Source organism: Pinus tabuliformis, chromosome 9 (assembly GCF_031772625.1).
Source record: "Pinus tabuliformis cultivar Carrire ecotype Pingquan chromosome 9, CPIR1, whole genome shotgun sequence".
NCBI lineage: Eukaryota > Viridiplantae > Streptophyta > Pinopsida > Pinales > Pinaceae > Pinus > Pinus tabuliformis.
Genome location: NC_142307.1, coordinates 178,741,789 through 178,762,574, shown reverse-complemented (window position 1 = coordinate 178,762,574; position 20,786 = coordinate 178,741,789).

Below are 20,786 nucleotides of genomic sequence, written 5' to 3'. Positions count from 1 at the left end.
AGGGACCCAACATGCCCCTCGCCTTCAAAAAAGTGTTGTCCTCAACGATTGATTAGTTCTGGATACTTCTGCATAAAATTCTCATCCTCTCACGTGGAATCTTCAGCGGATAAGTTCTTCCACTTGATAAGATACTTTGAAATTGATCGATTTTGTAGCTGTCGAGTTCTTGTTTCTATGACTGCTTCTGGTTCCAATATAATTTTTCCTTCCTCATCAAGTTCTAGTAATATTGTTTGAACTGGGAGCTTGTCACCAATAACCTTCTTTAAACATGAGACATGGAAAACTGGGTGCAATCGAGAAGCTGCAGGAAGCTCCAATTTGTATGCCACAGTACCAATCTTTTGCAACACATTGTACGGACCATAATACTTTGGTGATAATTCATTATCCTTCTTAGCTTGCTTGAGGGACATTTTCTTATATGGCTGTAGCCATAGGAATACCCAATCACCTAAATCAAAACTTATTTCACTACGATGTTGATCTGCATGTTGTTTCATTCTATTTTGTGCCAACACGAGGTTATCCTTTAAGAGTTGTAGGACGTGTTATTGATGTTCGATGTGATGTTCCACTGCCTGAACCTTAGAATTTTCTCTTAAATATGATGTGATGGATGGTGGTTGATACCCATAAAGTGCCATAAATTGGGTCATTTTTGTTGCTGTATGGAAGGAAGTGTTATACCACCATTCAGCCAGAGGCAACCATTTGACCCATTGTGTCTGTTTGTCAGATACAAAGCAACGAAGATATCCTTCCAAACATTTTTTTACTATCTCAGTTTGCCCATCAGATTGAGGATGATAAGATGAGCTATGAGCTAACTGAGTACCAAGACAAGAAAATAATTCTGTCCAAAAATTTCCAGTGAAAATGGGATCTCTGTCACTTACAATAATCTTTGGGTTTCCATGTAGCTTTTGAATTGTTTCCATAAATGCAGTAGAAACTGTACTGGCTTTAAATGGATGTGATAATACACAAAAGTGTGCATACTTGGTAAGTCTGTCAACTACCACCCTATGACACTCTTTCCCTCAGACTTGGGTAAACCTGTGATAAAATCCAATGAAACCTCCTCCCAACGTTGGCTTGGAATGGATAAAGGTTGTAATAGACCCAGTGTCTTAATTGTTTCAACTTTATTTTGTTGGCAAACCAAACATTCCGCCACAAACTTTTGAATATCTGATTTAAGGCCATCCCAAAAAAATTCCTTCTTAACCCTGTGGTAAGTTTTTAGAAATCCTGAGTGCCCTCCTAAGGGAGAAGTGTGCAATTCCATAAGAATATTTTTTTTGGCTGGGAATTCTTGTTGGAAATAATACTAAGAGGGGGGGTGAATCAGTATTATCTAACTCTTTTAATAAATCTTCCTTATTTGTTCCTTGAATTATTTTTGCATGTCAGTACCATAAAATAATGAACATGAACAAAGAAAACAGATAGTCACACCAAAGAACACAAGATGTAAGGTGGAAACCCAATGTGGGTGAAAACCACCTGCTGCAATATGTCTCTATCTTCTTTCAAATTAGAAACTCCTTTTACAATGGTTATGTACTGGTGCAGTCATTTACCAGTACGCAGGCTACAACCTGCAGAGAGCTACAACTCTCTCTCTCGTTTTCCAGTCTCTCCTGGAAGGGAGCTACAACCCCCTACTTCTTTTCTTACAAGGACCACTTTTCATAAATTTTCAAACTGGATCCATAAGCATCAAATGATCATCAAGTATAAGAGAATCACCCAGTCAACTGTAGTAACCAGATCAACAATAATAGGACCAAACCCAGAACACAGCCATGATAAACAAAGATTTTAAGAGAAGTAAGCAACTTCACCCATGTACTGCCTGCTTACAGTAAGCACCCTGCTCAACTGCTCGCCTGCTTACGTACGCACCCTGCTCAACTGCTCGCCTGCTTACGTACGCACCCCGCTCAACTGCTCGCCTGCTTACATACGCACTGTATCCATTGAACTGCCTGCAGACCTCCGCACCTGCAACCCTTCTGTGCTTGCGTACCGGCGCACCTGCAACCCTTCTGTGCCTGCGTACCGGCGCACCTGAAACGCTTCGTTCCTGTGTATGTACGCACTTTTCTTTCACTGTACCTGCGTACCTTCGGGCATAGATGATTTCAAGATTTCATAAATAACCCAGACAGTCAGATCTACAGATCTGAACATGCGCCGAAAAGATCTCAATCCATCAGTAGATTCGCCTTATTTAGATCTAGACATACTCCCAAGAGATCATAATATTTCAGATCTAGCCCTCATAAGATATTCAACCCAAAACATACACAAGCCAAATGATCTCCTTTGCTTTATATAGGAAAGCTCTTCCTTAAATCATGGATTAATACCACGGGCCGACACCATAATAACATAAAACCGTCGGCTAAATACCAAAGGTTAAACATAAGAAACCCCACGTGTGAATTTCTTTGCCTTGAAATGTGTGCACTGGGGGTACGCACCTCCTGAACGGGATAACTGCGGGTATGTACGCACTTTATGTAACACCGACCTGCGTGTACGCACCTTATGTAAGGTGTACCTGCGTACCTCTTATTTTCTTCAATATTTGATAGCTGATCATCAATCTCTGCTGCTGTGATCTATCACCTGAATGGGTTGCCATCAAGGATAACACTTTAGCCATAATGCCAACAATCTCCCCCTTTGGACTTGATGGCAACCTCAAAACTTCAGCTTCATTCTCCCCCTTTGACATCAAGGGCAAAGGGTTATGCTCCCCCTAAGAACATGCTCCCCCTGAATATGAACCAGATCTGCAACGAAGAACCATAATCCACCATGAAAGAGATAGAGACATATTGCAGCTACTTCCAAGATCTCCTTCTGCACATCCTCCATAATGCCAACAATGCATTATATGCTCCCCCTGAACCTGTACCATCAATCAGAAGAGGTTCAGCAATAAGATGATGCATCAACAACCCCCAGCTTTTGCCTGAGGTATTCAAAAGTGTCCCTGGGCAATGGTTTGGTGAGAATATCAGCAACTTGTTCCTTAGAAGGAACATACTCCAACTTGACCTTCTGTTCAAGCACTTGTTCCCGGAGAAAATGATACTTGATTGGTATGTGCTTGGTTTTTGAATGCATAACAGGATTCTTTGAGATGCTGATTGCACTTGTGTTATCACATAAGATGGGGATTGGTGGTGTACAAGTGATTTGAAAATCCTGCAAAGTCTGCATCATCCAAAGGAGTTGGGTGCAACAAGATGCAGCAACAACATATTCCGCTTCAGCTGTAGACAAGGCAATCGAACTCTATTTCTTGCTGAACCAAGATACCAGTCTAGAACCCATAAAGAACGCACCACCACTTGTGCTTTTCCTGTCATCCACGCTTCCGGCCCAATCTGCATCTGTATAAGCATGAAGTGTAAGATCTGTATCTCTAGGATACCATAAGCCATAATTTTGAGTCCCTTGAAGATATTTGAAAATTCTCTTCACTGCCTGAAGATGAGTCTCCTTCGGATTTGCCTGAAATCTTCCAACTATTCCAACTGCATGCATGATGTCTGGTCGGGTACCTGTCAAATAAAGTAAACTTCCAATCATAGATCTGTAGGTTGGTTGATGTACTGCTGCAGATTCATGATTTGCACTGAGGCTACATCCTGTGACCATGGGTGTACATACTGGTTTTGCATCTTCCATACCATATTTCTTCAAAATCTGTTTGAGATACTTGGTTTGAGATAAGAAGATTCCTCCTTCTTTTTGTTGGATTTGCAAACCAAGGAAATATGTCAGTTCTCCTAGCAAGGACATTTCAAATTCTTTCTGCATGACCAAGGCAAAGCTTTGACTCATAGCTTCTTCATTGCTCCCAAAAATAATGTCATCTACATACACAACAAGTATTAGCAATTTGTCATTTTCAACTTTTATATAAAGATTGCTATCTGTTGATCCTTTTGAAAAGCCTTGTTGATGAAGATATTTGTCCAAACGGTAGTACCAAGCCCTTGGAGCTTGTTTGAGACCATAGAGAGCCTTTTTCAATCTGCATACAAGATTTGGATCATTTCCAAGAATGAACCCATCTGGCTGTTCAATGTACACTTCTTCTTCCAAGTCTCCATTCAGAAAGGCTGATTTCACGTCCATTTGAAATACTTTGAAGTTTTGAAAACTTGAGAGAGCAAGGAACATTCGGATGGCCTCAAGTCTTGCAACAGGAGCAAAGGTTTCTTCAAAGTCTATTCCTTCTTGCTGCGCATACCCTTTACAAACAAGTCTGGCTTTGTTTCTAATTACTTCTCCATTTTCATTCATTTTATTTTTGAAGACCCATTTTGTTCCGATAACATTCTTATCTTTTGGTCTAGGAACCAGCTCCCAAGTGTTGTTCTTTTCGATCTGCTCAAGTTCTTCATCCATTGCTTTCACCCAACATTCATCTTTGCATGCCTCTTTCACATTTTGTGGTTCAGTAGAGGAGAGTAATGCCAAATAGCTTGAAGCTTCTGCAACTGTTCTTCTTGTTTGTACACCTGCTTCTTTCTGCCCCATAATCTGAGATTCTGGATGATTCTTCTGAACATATCTGGATGGAGTCGTTTCTTCTATTCTTGTTTGCTCCTCTGGTTCTTCTTGAGGTTCTTCTTCTTCATTATTTTGTTGTTGGGGGTAGCCTTCATCTTCTTCGATGTCTTCATGATGTACTTGCCTAGGAATGTATCCCTTCTCATCAACCACTACATCAATGCTGTCAACAATTCTGCCAAGTCTTTTATTGTAGCATTTGTATGCTTTGCTATGTGGAGAGTAACCAAGAAGAATGCCTTCATCTGCTCTAGGTTCAAGTTTGCCAAGCTGCTCATCAGTATTCTTGATATAGCATTTGCTCCCAAAGATTTTGAAGTGCTTTACCGAAGGAGTCCTACCACTCCAGAGCTCATGAGGAGTTTGAGTGCTGTTCACCCGGACATTTGTTTTGTTGAGAATAACAACCGCAGCATGTGCAGCTTCACCCCAGAAAGTTGCGGGAGTTCCTGACTCATCAAGCATAGCACGAGCCATTTGATGGACTGTTCTGTTCATTCTTTCCACAACTCCATTTTGCTGAGGAGTTCTTGCTGTAGAGAATTCTCTTCTTATCCCATGTTCTTCACAGAAATCGAAAAATTCATTTGAAGTAAATTCCCCACCTCTGTCGGATCTGAGGCACTTAATTTTGTGACCTGATTCATTTTCAACCAAGGCTTTGAAGGATTTGAATTTTTCGAATGCTTCATCTTTGTGCTTCATAAGTCCTAACCAGACAAACCTGGAGAAATCGTCAATGAATAATATCAAGTATTCTTCTCCTCGAGGTGTTCTTTTCCTGAAAGGACCGCATGTATCTGTATGTACTAGCTCAAGAGGCATGCTAGCTGATCCTTCTTTCTCTGGAAAGTTAGTTCTGGTTTGTTTTCCAAACTGACATGATTTGCATATGGTGTTGTCAGGAATTTTGATATCTGGAAGGTCACGAACTGCTTGATATTTGCATGCTTTCCTTATTTGTGAAAAGCTTAGATGTCCCAACCTCCGATGCCATAACCAGTCCTCATCATCCTTGCTCAGATAGCATTGTTGTTGTCCTTCTTCAAATATGTACAGATTATTTGGAGTTCTTTTGCCTTTGATCACTGTTTTACCTGTATCAAGATCACGAACAAGACATCCATTTGATCTGAATATAACCTCGGTTCTTTGATCACACATTTGGCTGACACTTAGAAGATTATGCTTCAATCCATCAACATACAAAACATTTCCAGCCTTGACCTTTTCTTTTAACTGAGCAATGCCTTTTCCTTTTATAGTTGCAGGAGTATCATTTCCAAAAGAGACTTTCTTTCCCTTTTCTAGAGCAGAATAAGACTCAAGTTTTTCTTTATCACCTGTCATATGCTTCGAACATCCACTGTCAATGTACCATAGATTTTCCTGTCCCTCTGCATAAAATGCTATCCCACATCTTTCTGTTTGAGGTTCCTTTATTCTCCATGTTTTGGTGCTTGAGGCTTGTTCCTTTTTCTGCTGAAACCTGCTCCTGCATTCAGAGTCTTCATGACCAAAGTTATTGCAAATAGAACATTCAACTTCATTTTCAAGAACCGAAAAGTTGTTATAGGTCCTTTTTGTAATCCCCGTCATACTTCTTTGTTTTTGAGCTTCCCTAGTCATGATCGTTTTATATGCAACACATTGAGCTGCTTTGTGACCAAAGTTATGGCAAGAAAAGCATTGTCCATTGAAGAAACTTCTGCGGTTATCGAATCTACCAGCCAATTGATTGTAATTTCTATTGTCATCTATTCTTGAACCAAATTGAGAAGATTTTACCTGTGGCTGGTTGTAGCTTTTGTTCACCCTTAAGATGGATTGCCCCTGATAGTTTCTGTTTGTAATTCGTCCCTGCTTTACCTGATGATCTTCATTGTGCTTTTGCTCATTTCTTCTTGCTGCATCAAGATAACTTTTTGAGGTGGATGCTTGAGAAGTTTCTCCATTATAGCCCAGACCTGTCTTGTTTAGTGGAGACCGCTGCACATTGATAATCTCATCCAAAGTTTCAGACCCTTTGACAAACTTAAGATTAATAGCTTTTGTTTTCTCAATCTCTTTTCTAAGACCAACAATTTCACCTTCTAATTTTTCAAGATGTTTTTCTTTTTCATCAATTTGAAATTGTAGAGTATCAATGATCATATTCTTTTCTTCTATACATCTCTTGAGTCTAGTAATTTCATCATAAAGGTTATCCACATCTATAGCATCCATATAATCATCATCTTCAAATGCCATTAACAACTTATATTCATTACCTCGTTCATCTTCATCACTGTTTGATAGACCATCACTATCTTCATGAGTGTAGTAGCTTTTCTTATTTGCATTTTGTTTCTTGTTCCATCTAGCAGGTTCCTTTCCTTTATCCTTATAAGGACATTTTGCAGCATAATGACCTACTCTTCCACAAGAAAAGCATTTAAAAGGTAACTTACCTCTGAACCTTCCAGAAGCCCTTTGAAGATTTCTGACAAAATTTGATTCTTCTTCTTCTTCTTCTGGGACGTGGCTTGCTTCATAATAATCTCCTTTACCTGATGCCTTGAAAGCAGCTTCTCTTCTGTCTGATGGACCTCCCTTTCTCATTTCATAAGCAGTTAGAATTCCATGTAGCTGAGACATAGTAAGGATTCGTAGATTTTCCTTTTCTTCTATTGCAGATACTTTAGATTCAAACTTGGGAGACAATGATCTTAGAACCTTTTCAACCACAATAGCCTCTTTTATTTCTTCACCCAAATTTTTCATACAATTAACAACCTCATCTACCCGAAGAAAATAGTTAGCCACACTTTCATCATTATACATCTTGAGAGTCTCATACTGAATTCTGAGAGTTTGAAGTTTAGCACGTTTTACCTGTTCATCTCCTTCATAGCTCGTGACAATTTTGTCCCATATCTCTTTTGCGGATTTATAGTGCATTACCTTCATGAATTCTGATTGGGATATACATCCTAATAGAGTACTGACTGCTTTCGCATTTGTTTCATACTTCTTTTTCTCGGCTGCATCTGTAGGAGTGGCTGAAGGAAAAGCGTAGCCTGTCTCTACGATGTCCCAAACTTCTGTACCAAGAGATTGAAGATAGGCAGTAACTCTTACCTTCCAATAATTGAAGTTTGTCCCATCAAAAACTGGTGGCCTGATTGATGCTTCTCTCTCGTAGTTGCTCATGATGAACGATCTACCTTCAAGCGATCAAGCTTCTCTCAAGGACCTGCTCTGATACCAATTGTTGGAAATAATACTGAGAGGGGGGGTGAATCAGTATTATCTAACTCTTTTAATAAATCTTCCTTATTTGTTCCTTGAATTATTTTTGCATGTCAGTACCATAAAATAATGAACATGAACAAAGAAAACAGATAGTCACACCAAAGAACACAAGATGTAAGGTGGAAACCTAATGTGGGTGAAAACCACCTGCTGCAATATGTCTCTATCTTCTTTCAAATTAGAAACTCCTTTTACAATGGTTATGTACTGGTGCAGTCATTTACCAGTACGCAGGCTGCAACCTGCAGAGAGCTACAACTCTCTCTCTCGTTTTCCAGTCTCTCCTGGAAGGGAGCTACAACCCCCTACTTCTTTTCTTACAAGGACCACTTTTCATAAATTTTCAAACTGGATCCATAAGCATCAAATGATCATCAAGTATAAGAGAATCACCCAGTCAACTGTAGTAACCAGATCAACAATAATAGGACCAAACCCAGAACACAGCAATGATAAACAAAGATTTTAAGAGAAGTAAGCAGCTTCACCCATGTACTGCCTGCTTACAGTAAGCACCCTGCTCAACTGCTCGCCTGCTTACGTACGCACCCTGCTCAACTGCTCACCTGCTTACGTACGCACCCTGCTCAACTGCTCGCCTGCTTACATACGCACTGTATCCATTGAACTGCCTGCAGACCTCCGCACCTGCAACCCTTCTGTGCCTGCGTACCGGCGCACCTGCAACCCTTCTGTGCCTGCGTACCGGCTGTAGAGTTGTAACTAGGGTCTCTCACACCACTAATTATCCCACATTAATAAGTCAATCCGGGAACGTTTTGTTATTGCAAGGAGTAGCTCAATCCGAGGCTATTTGTCCGAGTAATGCTCGGTAGTATAGTGTTCTAATGATTTGAAAGGAAATAGATGCTAAGCTGTAACTAAACTAACCCAAAAGATAGAATCACACAAGGCGGTTGATCAGTCAAGGGTACGGAAGCAATAACCCATCCCTTTAGAAACTGATAAAGAAAGGAAATCAGAGCATGGACTTATAGGTCTGGGGCTAAGCAGCGTCTTGCTGAGGCTCACTACAGCCTTAGGCCTGCTCTCACACTAAGAACAACAAAGGCAGGTAAATCAAACAGCGGAAAGTAAAATGGAACAGCAGTCTGGAAATGGAACAGCAATAATAAAATGGAACAGCAATCCTCAACCGTATGTACACGTTCTATACTACTATAGCAATCTGAGAGTAATGGATGATATGACTATGTTTCTGAACGAAGTAATATTGCTTTCAAGTCTTACAAATACTATTTCACATGGATCTAATAACAATAACATTCATACCAACATTCCGTTACAGAAATAGCTGAGAGATGCAATTCGAATAGATCCACTTATACAATGCAGAGACATGAGATAAAGAGCTCATTCAGATATCAATTATAATGAAGCATAGTATATCACGTAAAAGATGTATCAGATTACTTAAATAATGGAAATAAACAAACCACAAACAAATCACAGTATAATAATACAAAAGCAAGTGTCCTTCGGAGCTGGGCCCTTGGCTGCCAATGGAACACTGCCTTAAGTTACTCCAGATGCAGAGACGAAATGAACACCAAGTCTTCTATATTAATCGCATCAACAAAAGTATAACAAAGTCAGGTCTCAGCGAGACTCAATGATCACAGTTGGTTCTGAAACTTAGAATTACAAAAACAGTCGTCCCCCCGCTCAATGGCGTGGTGCCTTTATATAACAGAAATGACGGAGGTATCTAGATAATCAAAAGATAAGTTAAAGCAGCGATCCCTCAGGATCAAAGATCCTGAGGGATTCGCTAATCGTTCGATTCTTCTCTTTCCCTTCTTGCGTTCTCCGACTCAGTATCCTGCATTCTTTCTCTGGGCTATTCGGCTCTAATTTTACTTGATCTTGTCCGCATCCGGTTCCCCGTTGGAGGGACAGTAGTTATTTTCACTTTGCTTCTTGCTTTCAATCGCCGATCCTTTGTTCCCACGTCTTCCTGCATAGAAAACGTCAATTATTAGCACTTGAGCTTCCTTTATCTATTGTTGCACATTTTATCAAAACCCTTTATCTTCTTTGAACTCATAATGCATAAAAGGTTAGAATTATTATTGAAAAACCACTAGATTGCTTGTCAAAAGCATACCTTCCAAGTGCTCCACACCGGCGCACCTGAAACGCTTCGTTCCTGCGTATGTAAGCACTTTTCTTTCACTGTACCTGCGTACCTTCGGGCATAGATGATTTCAAGATTTCAGAAATAACCCAGACAGTCAGATCTACAGATCTGAACATGCGCCGAAAAGATCTCAATCCATCAGTGGATTCGCCTTATTTAGATCTAGACATACTCCCAAGAGATCATAATATTTTAGATCTAGCCCTCATAAGATATTCAACCCAAAACATACACAAGCCAAATGATCTCCTTTGCTTTATATAGGAAAGCTCTTCCTTAAATCATGGATTAATACCACGGGCCGACACCATAATAACACAAAACCGTCGGCTAAATACCAAAGGTTAAACATAAGAAACCCCACGTGTGAATTTCTTTGCCTTGAAATGTGTGCACTGGGGGTACGCACCTCCTGAACGGGATAACTGCGGGTATGTACGCACTTTATGTAACACCGACCTGCGTGTACGCACCTTATGTAAGGTGTACCTGCGTACCCCTTATTTTCTTCAATATTTGATAGCTGATCATCAATCTCTGCTGCTGTGATCTATCACCTGAATGGGTTGCCATCAAGGACAACACTTTAGCCATAATGCCAACAATTCTTACAGAGGTATAAGCGATCTTTGTACCATAATGAATCATTTTTCCAGCTAAATGTATCAGACGTACTGGAATCTTGTTGTAGCTTTCGAATAAGTGCCCACACTTCTTCATCATTCTTCCATTCCTCCCTTGCTTCGTTTATCCAATCTGGTTGGATAATAGAAATGGCGCACAACAATGCTTCCACATCCTCATCCTTTCTTGAGAGTGCATCTGCCACCACATTTTGCTTCCCTTTTTTGTATATGATTTCAAAGTCATAACCCAACATCTTTGTGACCCACTTTTGTTGCTCTTCAGAGGATAATCTTTGTTCTAAAAAGTATTTAAGGCTATCATGATCTGTTTTTACCTTGAACTGTCTTCCCATTAGGTAGGGTCGCCTTTCTTAAGTGCATGGAGTATTGCCAACATTTCCTTCTAATAAATAGCTTTGCTTAAAAACTTTCCCTTGATTGGACGAATTTCAAAAGCAATGGGTCTTTCATCTTGCATTAGAACAGCACCAATCCCATTTCCTGAAGCATCACATTCCACAATAAAGGTTTTTGTGGAGTCCGGTGTAGCTAAGACCAGTGCTTGGCACATTGCCTCTTTAAGATGTTCAAAGGCCTTTGTTGCTTCCGGAGTCCATGAAAATGCATCTTTCTTCAATAATGTTGTTAGAGGTGCTGTTATTCTCCCATAATTCTTAACAAACTTGCGATAATACCTTGTCAACCCAAAAAATCCTCGCAGATGCTTTATGGATGTGGGGATTTTCCATTCCTTAATGGCTTTAATTTTGCTAGGGTCTACCTTAACTCCTTCATGAGATACAATATGACCCAAATGTTCCACCTCCTGGACTCCAAAGAAAAATTTGGATCTTTTTGCATATAATTGTTTCTCCTCCAATAGTTGTAGCACCCTGTCAACATGTTTAACATGATCCTTCCAAGACTTGCTATAGATTAGTATATCATCAAAAAATACTAACACAAATTTTCTAAGGAATGGTTTGAAAATTGAATTCATCAAACCTTGAAATGTTGAAGGTGCATTGGTAAGGCCAAAAGGCATGACCAAAAATTCATAATGACCCTCATGAGTTCTAAATGTTGTTTTCGGAATGTCTTCAATCTTCATTCTGATTTGATGATATCCTGAATGAAGATCCAACTTGGTGAAGTAAATTGATCAATGCAATTCATCCAGTAATTCATCAATGACAGGAATGGGGAACGTATCTTTAATAGTGAGCTTGTTGAGCTCCCTATAATCTGGACACATTCGCCATGATCCATCCTTCTTATGCACCAATACTACTGAAGCAGAGAAAGAACTTTCACTCAGTTGAATTATACCAACCTCTAGCATCTCTGCAACCATACGTTCAATTTCACTTTTTTGGACATAGGGATATCTATACGGCCTCATGTTTGGAGGAACACTTCCTGGAATCAGATGAATAACATGACCATGATCACGCATAGGTGAGAGACCTTATGGAGTCTCAAATACCTTGGAATGATTGTCCAGGACTTTTGGAGATCTGGAAAAATAGATGATTCCGATGTGGAAACATCTAGCGAACATAATTGTGCAATTACACCTCTTTGCTCCTTTTTTAGAAGCTTTGTCATACCACTAGAGCTGATTATCTTTCTTGGTTTCCCTACAATACCCCTTAATTCAACTTCCTTTCGTTCTGTAGAAAATTTGATGAAAAATTCTTGACAATTAAAAGCTATTGTACCCAAGGATTGTAGCCATTGGACTCCTAGTACAACATCAGCACCTCCCATTCGAATGGAAAGCATTGGGCTAGTCAATACATATTCTCCCATGGATAGCTTGATATTATGGCACTTTCCAGAGCAATTTATTGTTCCTCCACTTGCAATCATCAGTTGACACTCTGGTGCTGGATATAGGAAGCAATTCAATTCTTTTGCTACCCTACAATGAATAAAATTGTGGGTGCTTCCTGAATCAATCAACACTATTACCTTTTTCTTCTTGATTTGTCTTTCTATCTTGATGGTTTGAGGAGTGGTAATTCCCGCCAATGCATTAAAAGATATGGTCGGATTTATTTGTTCTTCATCTAGGCTTTGTTCCTGGAGTATATCCTCTTCTTTTGATCTTTCTTGCTCCTTTTCTTCTTCCTCTTCACAATCTATGTAGAATAATTTCTTCTCAGCACACTTATGACCTTTAGTGTATTTGCTATCACAACTGTAACAAAGCCCTTTTTCTCTTTTTTCTTCCAATTTTTGTGGTGTCAACCTTATAGTTTGTGGAAGACTAGGGGCAACAACACTTCCGTCTTTATAGTTGTGAGTGGTATGCTTCCTGGTTGCCATAATTTTGCTTTCCATTTTTCTTGCTAACCTGAATGCCTTCTCTAATGAATCAGGTTCCCAAAGGCGAACATCATGTTGGATATTATCCTTTAAAGACCCTATGAACACATCAATCCTATGCTACTCTGGAATATCTTTTACCCTTATGTTCAATTTTTGGAACTCCTCAATGTGCTCCATTATTGAACCCTTTTGTTTGAGACTTATCAATTGGCTAAAAAAGGTGTTGCTTTTTGTATCCTCATAATGTGCTATCAATTCTTCCGTAAAAATTGCCCAAGTGATAAATTGTTTACAAGAGCAAAGCCATCGATACCATACAAACTGATTTGGTTCCAAATATAAAGTTGCCATGCGTACCTTTTGTGTGTTTTGCACATTATTGAGATCGAAGAACTTCTCCATCTGTAATATCCATGTGGCGGGATCCTTGCCATCAAACTTCCTCATATCGATTTTTGGAATATGGTGAGTCTTCGATCCAACATTAGAGTCTATGGAATCATGATTAACATTTCTTTTGTTCTCATCATGAGTTTCCTTTAGTACTCTTTCACCCTTATTGACCATTTCTTGTAGAAACTTATTCATATTTATCTTCAATTCTTCCATCTTATCATCCATGCCATCAATTTTAGCTTCTATGCATTTCTTTAAACCATCCATCTTAGCTTCTACATATTTACTTAAACCATCCATCTTAGATTCTGTTGCTTTTTGTGCAAGTGACACTTGTTGCACTTGTTCTTGTAATTTTGATATATCATATAACATTTCTTCTTCTTCTTCATGAGTCATGCTAGAGCTTCCAGGTTCCTTACTGGGTGTTTTCATTTTCTTTCCTCAGGGCATCAGTTACCGATAATAATGCTCTATTATGCCCTTTGAATTCCTTCAAAACAAATTTTCAAACCAAGCTTAAGCAAAAATTTAAGAAAATCTACACACCTTTTTTCACTTTGTAGGAGCTCGATATTGCCTCTGATGTATCTCTATACTTCCCAATCATCTAGTTCTGAATTTGTGACCTGCTGTATCCCTTTTTTTCCTCTTTCCAATGCCACAAGTCTGACCCAAATTGGTTTCTCCAAGGAAGAGTTATGCGAAATCTCCCACAGTGACTTGATTATAGACTAGTTCAGTAGACCGAACTTGTACAATGTGCCACGAGTCACTATTTCGACCTTTCGACCTGAAAAATGCGTACAAGAAACTACAATCCGTCCTCTTTCTATACCTTCTTACGAAATTTCAATCCAATCCCCAGAGAGAAAGTTATGACGATTTTCCCTGGGTCACTTGTTAGGAATGTAATTCAAGAGTCTGCAAAAAGACAACTTCCTCAGATCATATCTCCGCAAATATAGCACGAAAAGCTCTGAAATTCAGACCCAAGGTTAAGCGTGATTTCTTCTCAAATGGGTCTTTTTTTGAAAATTCGGAAACGTCGTAGAAAAAACGTTATAGCGAAAATTCCATGATGACCTGTTTGGAGCAGCAAAACTCTAGAATCCAAAGCTCTGATACCAAATGTTATGAAACCAGCTCAAGAAAAGATAGAAAAGATAGATCAACACCTTAGAATTCAGCCTCTTTGAGGGGGCAACCTCCTTTACATTACATAAATGAACAATTCTTGGATGATTCAAATGACAAAACCTCCTTTCTATATATAGGAGTCTAAGGAGTCACAATATAATCCAACCGACCTAACAATAATAATATAAAGCCACAAAAATAACAATAGAGGGATTCTATGGGGCACAGTAATAACAATATGGGGGAAATAAGGGCACAACAATATTAATAAGGGTTATAACTACAATAGTAATGGGGTAATCACTAGTATTATAGGGACCCAACAAAGTTGATGGAAAGGGCAAGAAGCATGCTCAACGGTGCCGGGTTAGGATAGGAATTCTGGGCAGAGGCGGTGGAGATAGCATGTTACCTGGCCAACAGATCGCCTTCATCAGCGTTTGAGGATAAGACTCCACAAGAGTTATGGACTGGTAAGAAACCCTCTCTTTCGCATCTGAGGGTATTTTTATGTGATGCATATGTACATGTTCCAAAGGAGAAAAGAACCAAGTTAGATAGTGAAACTGAAAAGTGCATATTGATTGGGTATAAGGATGGTTTAAAGGGTTATAAGATTTGGAACCCAGTAACAAGGAAGGTTGTGTACAACTGATATGTGGTGTTTAGAGAGATAAAATATGTTATTAAACATGAAGTCCAACCAAAGGAACCTGAGAAGATAGGGTTTGAGCTTAAGGAGGAAGAATCAGACTCTACAGCAAAAGGAGGAATTAGAAGATGAAGAGCCACAAACTCTGGGTGTGAGAAGATCAGTTTGAGAAAGAAGGTAGCTAGAAAGGTATAGACTATTTTCTTTCTATTCAAATTTTGCTTTATCGATTATTGATGATGATCCTGGAGCTGTGAAGGAAGCAGTAGATTCAGAGGATGAAAACTCTGGAAAGAGGCCATGGTTGATGAAATGGAATCTTTGCACAAAAATGAGGCTTTGGATCTAGTGGAGTTGCTGGTTGGAAGGAAACCCATTGGCAGCAAATGGGTGTTCAAGAAGAAGACAAATGTAGAAGGAAAGGTGGAGAAATACAAAGCTCGGTTGGTAGAAAAAGGTTATTCCCAGGTGCCAGGAATTGATTTTGGTGATATTTTTTCTTCTGTTGCCAAGGTAGCTTCTATTAGATTACTTTTATCTGTTGCTTCTACTTTTGATTTTGAAGTAGAACAGATGGATGTGAAGACAACATTTATTCACAGGGATCTGGAAGAGGAGATCTACATGAAGAAACTTGAAGGCTTTGCGGTGAAGGGTAAGAAACAACTGGTATGAAAGTTAAAGAAGTCTCTATATGGGTTAAAACAGTCACCAAGGATGTGGTATCAGAAATTTGATACATTTATATAGGGACTTGGCTTCACCAGAAGTAAAGTAGATCATTGTGTGTATTTTAAATTAATTGGTGACTGTGTTATTTATTTGGTCTTATATGTGGATGATATCTTGTTGGTTGGAAATGACAAAGAAATTATCTAGGATTTAAAGATTTGTTTGTCCTCCAAATTCGACAGGAAAGATATTGGTGCTTCAAACTATATTTTGGGCATGGAAATTAAAAGAGATCAGACAAAGAGGAAGCTCTAGTTAAACCAGAGGAAGTATGTCGAGACAATATTGCAAAGGTTTAATATGTAGTATAGTAAACCAGTAAAGGTTCCTATTCCTATGGGTGTAAACTTATCTGCTGAACAGTGTCCCAAGACACAAGAAGAGGAAGAGGACATGTCTCGTGTTCCATATGAAAGTGGAGTCGGTAGCCTGATGTATGAAATGGTCTGTACTAGACCAGACATTTCACATGTAGTGGGAGTATTGAGCAGGTTTATGTCAAGGCCAGGGAAGGAGCATTGGACAACAGTGAAGTAGGTTTTCAGGTATTTACATGGCACTAGTGATTATGGTTTGTGCTACCAAGGAAGACCAAGATTGGACAGAGTGTTGGATATTCATGGCTTTGTTGATGCAGACTAGGCTGGAGATTAGGATCAAAGAAGATCTACAAGTGGGTATGTGTTTAACATAATTGGAGGTGCATTCAGTTGGATGAGTAAGAAACAATTTGTAGTTGCACTATCAACTACAGAAGAAGAATACATGGCAGCCACTCATGCAAGAAAGGAAGCAGTTTGGTTGCAGAGATTGTGTTCAAGTATGGGGTTAGTACAGGGAGCTATAAGGATATACTGTGATAGCCAAAGTGCAATTTTCTTGGCAAAGAACCCTGCATATCATTCAAAGACAAAGAACATTGATGTTCAGTATCACTTTGTGAGGGATATGATAGAATCCAAAAGGGTGTTGCTAGTAAAGGTGGACACTTTGAAGAATACTATAAATGCATTGACAAAATCTGTGAGCTCTGAAAAGTTCTCTTGGTGTAGAGAAACAATGGGTGTTGCAGGGCTGGATAAATGACTAAGCTCTCTTCTGTCCCCCTGTGGAAAGAAAACAACAAGTGGGAGAATGTTGGGTTGTGTTATATTCTTTCCATGACTAGTCGACGTAGTTAACCGGGGGTTAGAAGGGGGGCAGAGCCCCCCCTTCGTTGCACCAATTGCGTAAGGGCGGGGGGTGGGGTCACAGGGGGTTTGAGGGGTGCAGGTACGGAAAATTTTGTTTTTGCACCCTATATTAGGTTGGGCAAACCTACTTATGGTTTTGTGCATGATTTTTCACACATGGTTTTGGACGCAATGGTTTTCAGTCCATGGTATTGGATGCTTCGGCATGTATAAATATGTATTGTAACACTGAAAGGAACATAATGAAAAATCAAGCTAGTAGTCCTGGTTTTGGGATCCAGGGGAAAATCTCTCTGTATATGTGTTTTAGGTGTTATGCTCTTGCATTGTTTATTTTTTGTGTTTTAGAATTCGTATGCAGGTAATTTCTGTATGGGGTTAGAACCTACACATAATGGGCTTTGCCTTGGTTTCTGAGCAATTCTCGTGCTTCTATATGTTAATGATTTTCTTTTATTGTTCCTTTATGTCCCGATGTTGCATTCATGATGATGATACTATTCTTTCTACATAGTTGCATATGTTGCTAAATAATGATGTAAACTTGAATAATCTTATGATGTTATGAGTTGAGCTTAATGTGTTAATGAAGAAATCCAATTGTCAAAGAAAAGAACAATATAACCCTATGAAAAATTAACAAATATCATAGGAAAAACCATGGATTATGAAAATATCTAATTTGTAAGCCTCAAATAGTGAATTCATAATAATTCATAGTTTTCATTCTTCATTTGCAAATTTCTCTCTAAATTGAAACATTGACATTAAAAAGCACATATTTCATGCCAAAGAATTTTTGAATTAAGTAACTACTAGAGAAATTATGTACATGATTAAAGAAACTAAATCTTTATTAGATTATATGCAAATATATTTGTAAGTCTTTTTTCTAATTTATGTACATAAATTATTTATAAAATCACTTAAATTTGCATAATCCACTAAAAATTATATTCACATCAAAATAATAATACAATATAAATAGAGGAAGCTATGCCTCGAAATAGTTAATCAATATTGGAGATACAATGTCTTGGTTGAGTAAATATCTCAACTACACACCAATCTAGGAGATTAACTATTTGGAGAGAATCTCTCCACAAATTATACCTCAACAAATCTTAAATACTAGGAACAAACTCTTATACTTAGAAAGGATCACAGTGAAGACAAGTCAAAATTATTTTTTCTAAGTCCCACCCTTAATGACTACTTGTATCGATATCAATCAACAAAGTCTAGTTGTGGTCTTGATGTTTACAAACATGATAAAAAATAACATGTCGACATCCAAATAAAGGAATAACCATCCACCGGAATGCATGGGTACCAACCATTGCAACTGCTAGTCTACTACGATGTCCTTCATGTACATGGTTCAGTCAACCATTATATCTACATACCTATACTTGTAAGTACCCTTCCATTATTATTACCGTAAGTTTTCTTGGATTACCCATAAACATGCGGTAGGATTTATCATATTATGCTAAAACATGCTTAGGGTTTTGTCAACTAACCACCAACCATGCTACAAGATTCATGGTCCACTTCCCTCTCAAACTTGTGGTTTCTAGCTTACCATAAACCTACAATACAAAGTGGTTTTTGGCTCACCACAAACTTGCACTTACAAAGTGGTTTTAAGGTAACCACGAACTTTACAAGGATACACTTACATCGCCACAGACTTAGGAACATAGTGTTAAAAAATTTCAAGGACCACTAAAAAAACATCATAGACTTGCTTATTAATGCATGCATGTGACATACTATGAGCTTGAGCCTTGTTGTAGCGGCTACAACTACCCTCCAAAATTTTGGCTTGCATGCAAATTTGGGAGCCTACCTTGGATACTGCAATCGATCATCCTTGGTCACTTGTTGGTAAGCTGATGATCTAAATCTTCCCCTAATTGATCTTAAGAGTTTTTCATGTTCTCATATCTATGCAACATGTGTCATCTTTGGGCATAGGCATTGTTGTTTGTCATGCAAAGGGGATGTTTTTTTACTTCAAGGGAATGCATGTATGTATGAATTGTTTCCATTACATAGACATGTTTCATACTCAGTTCATGCATTCCTATCATGAGGGTTGTTTTATCAAGCAGAGTATGTTGTATACATTATAAATGGTCTACGTTGTATCACTAAGTGTTCAAGAGTGATAATAGTTGAGTCCTATCATTGTTTAAATATGTTTCAATGATATCTGTTATGAAACCAGCTCAAGAAAAGATAGAGAAGATAGATCAACGCCTTAGAATTCAGCCTCTTCGAGGGGGAAACCTCCTTTACATTACATAAATGAAAAATTCTTAGATGATACAAATGACAAAACCTCCTTTCTATATATAGGAGTCTAAGGAGTCACAATATAATCCAGCCGACCTAACAATAATAATATAAAGCCACAAAAATAACAATAGAGGGATTCTATGGGGCACAGAAATAACAATATGGGGGTAATAGGGGCACAACAATATAAATAAGGGGTATAACTACAATAGTAATAGGGTAATCACTAGTATTATAGGGACCCAACAATATCACACTTAGGTCATGTCTCGAGAAACCTAGCCTCATCCAACTTCGTAAAACTATGCACTTTGCTTCTGCAACCCTCAAGCTTTCTCCCTTGCCTATTGTAACCTCCTAGTGTGTGAAGACCCCAACCTCCCTTGGCATCTAAAACTGCACAATGGTTTCCTCCAGTGTTCTTCCCTCAGCCAGAAGCCACTGTCTCTAGAAATTGCGCAAAGTTGTCCCTCAGCTACTCAGACTACCTTGCCACCTGAAACTGCGCAGATGTGTTCTCCTAGAACCCATCTCGTAGTAATGCCTTCCTTGTAGAAATTGTGCAATATTTCCTCTGAGATGTCTAGGCTTCACTGCACTTAAAAACTGTGCAGAGGTGTCCTCCTAGGACCCCATCCCACAGTAGTGTCATTTTCCTTAAAAATGCAGAGTGTTGTCCAAGTTGTCCTGTTTGTCTTGCATGCAGATATTGTGCAGATGGGTCTCCTAGGGCCTCATTCCGGTAGCAGTCACTGCCGACTGAAATTGTGTTGATCTATCTTTCAATGACTATAGGAAAAGGTGACAATCTAACATCACTCCCAAGGATTTTAGGAGAAGGACCAAGAGACTAAGTGATGGAAAAAGATTAGGACCGCAACTCTGTCAGATGCATGATCATCTTGAGGGTAAGTATGATAAGTAAAGAACACCTTTTGAAGTACATCTCTTAATTAAGTTTGCAGGACTACTTTTCATTGTCATATCATCCTGTCTTCAATAGCATGCACGTTTGCAAACATAAAAGTCATTTCATGTGTTTCCTCTACACATCTTGCTTCCTTTTATCTTATTTGACCAACTGTGTCTTCAACATGTTGATTTCTATGTCATGCTTGTGACCTTGTTCTGGTGATGTTAAAGGTTTGTCTTTATGTGTATGATTTATGTTCGCTATGTAAACATCTATCGCACTGACACACAAAGTAGTAAACAATTTCGCACAAGTGTCATCGCAGTCATTCAATGATCTATCTCAAGTGTCACACTTGTCACTATCAACCTTTAGACAGTCACACTATGACATGTTGTCTTCTTGGTTTGAGTTGTCTTGTCGTCGAGCCATGTTG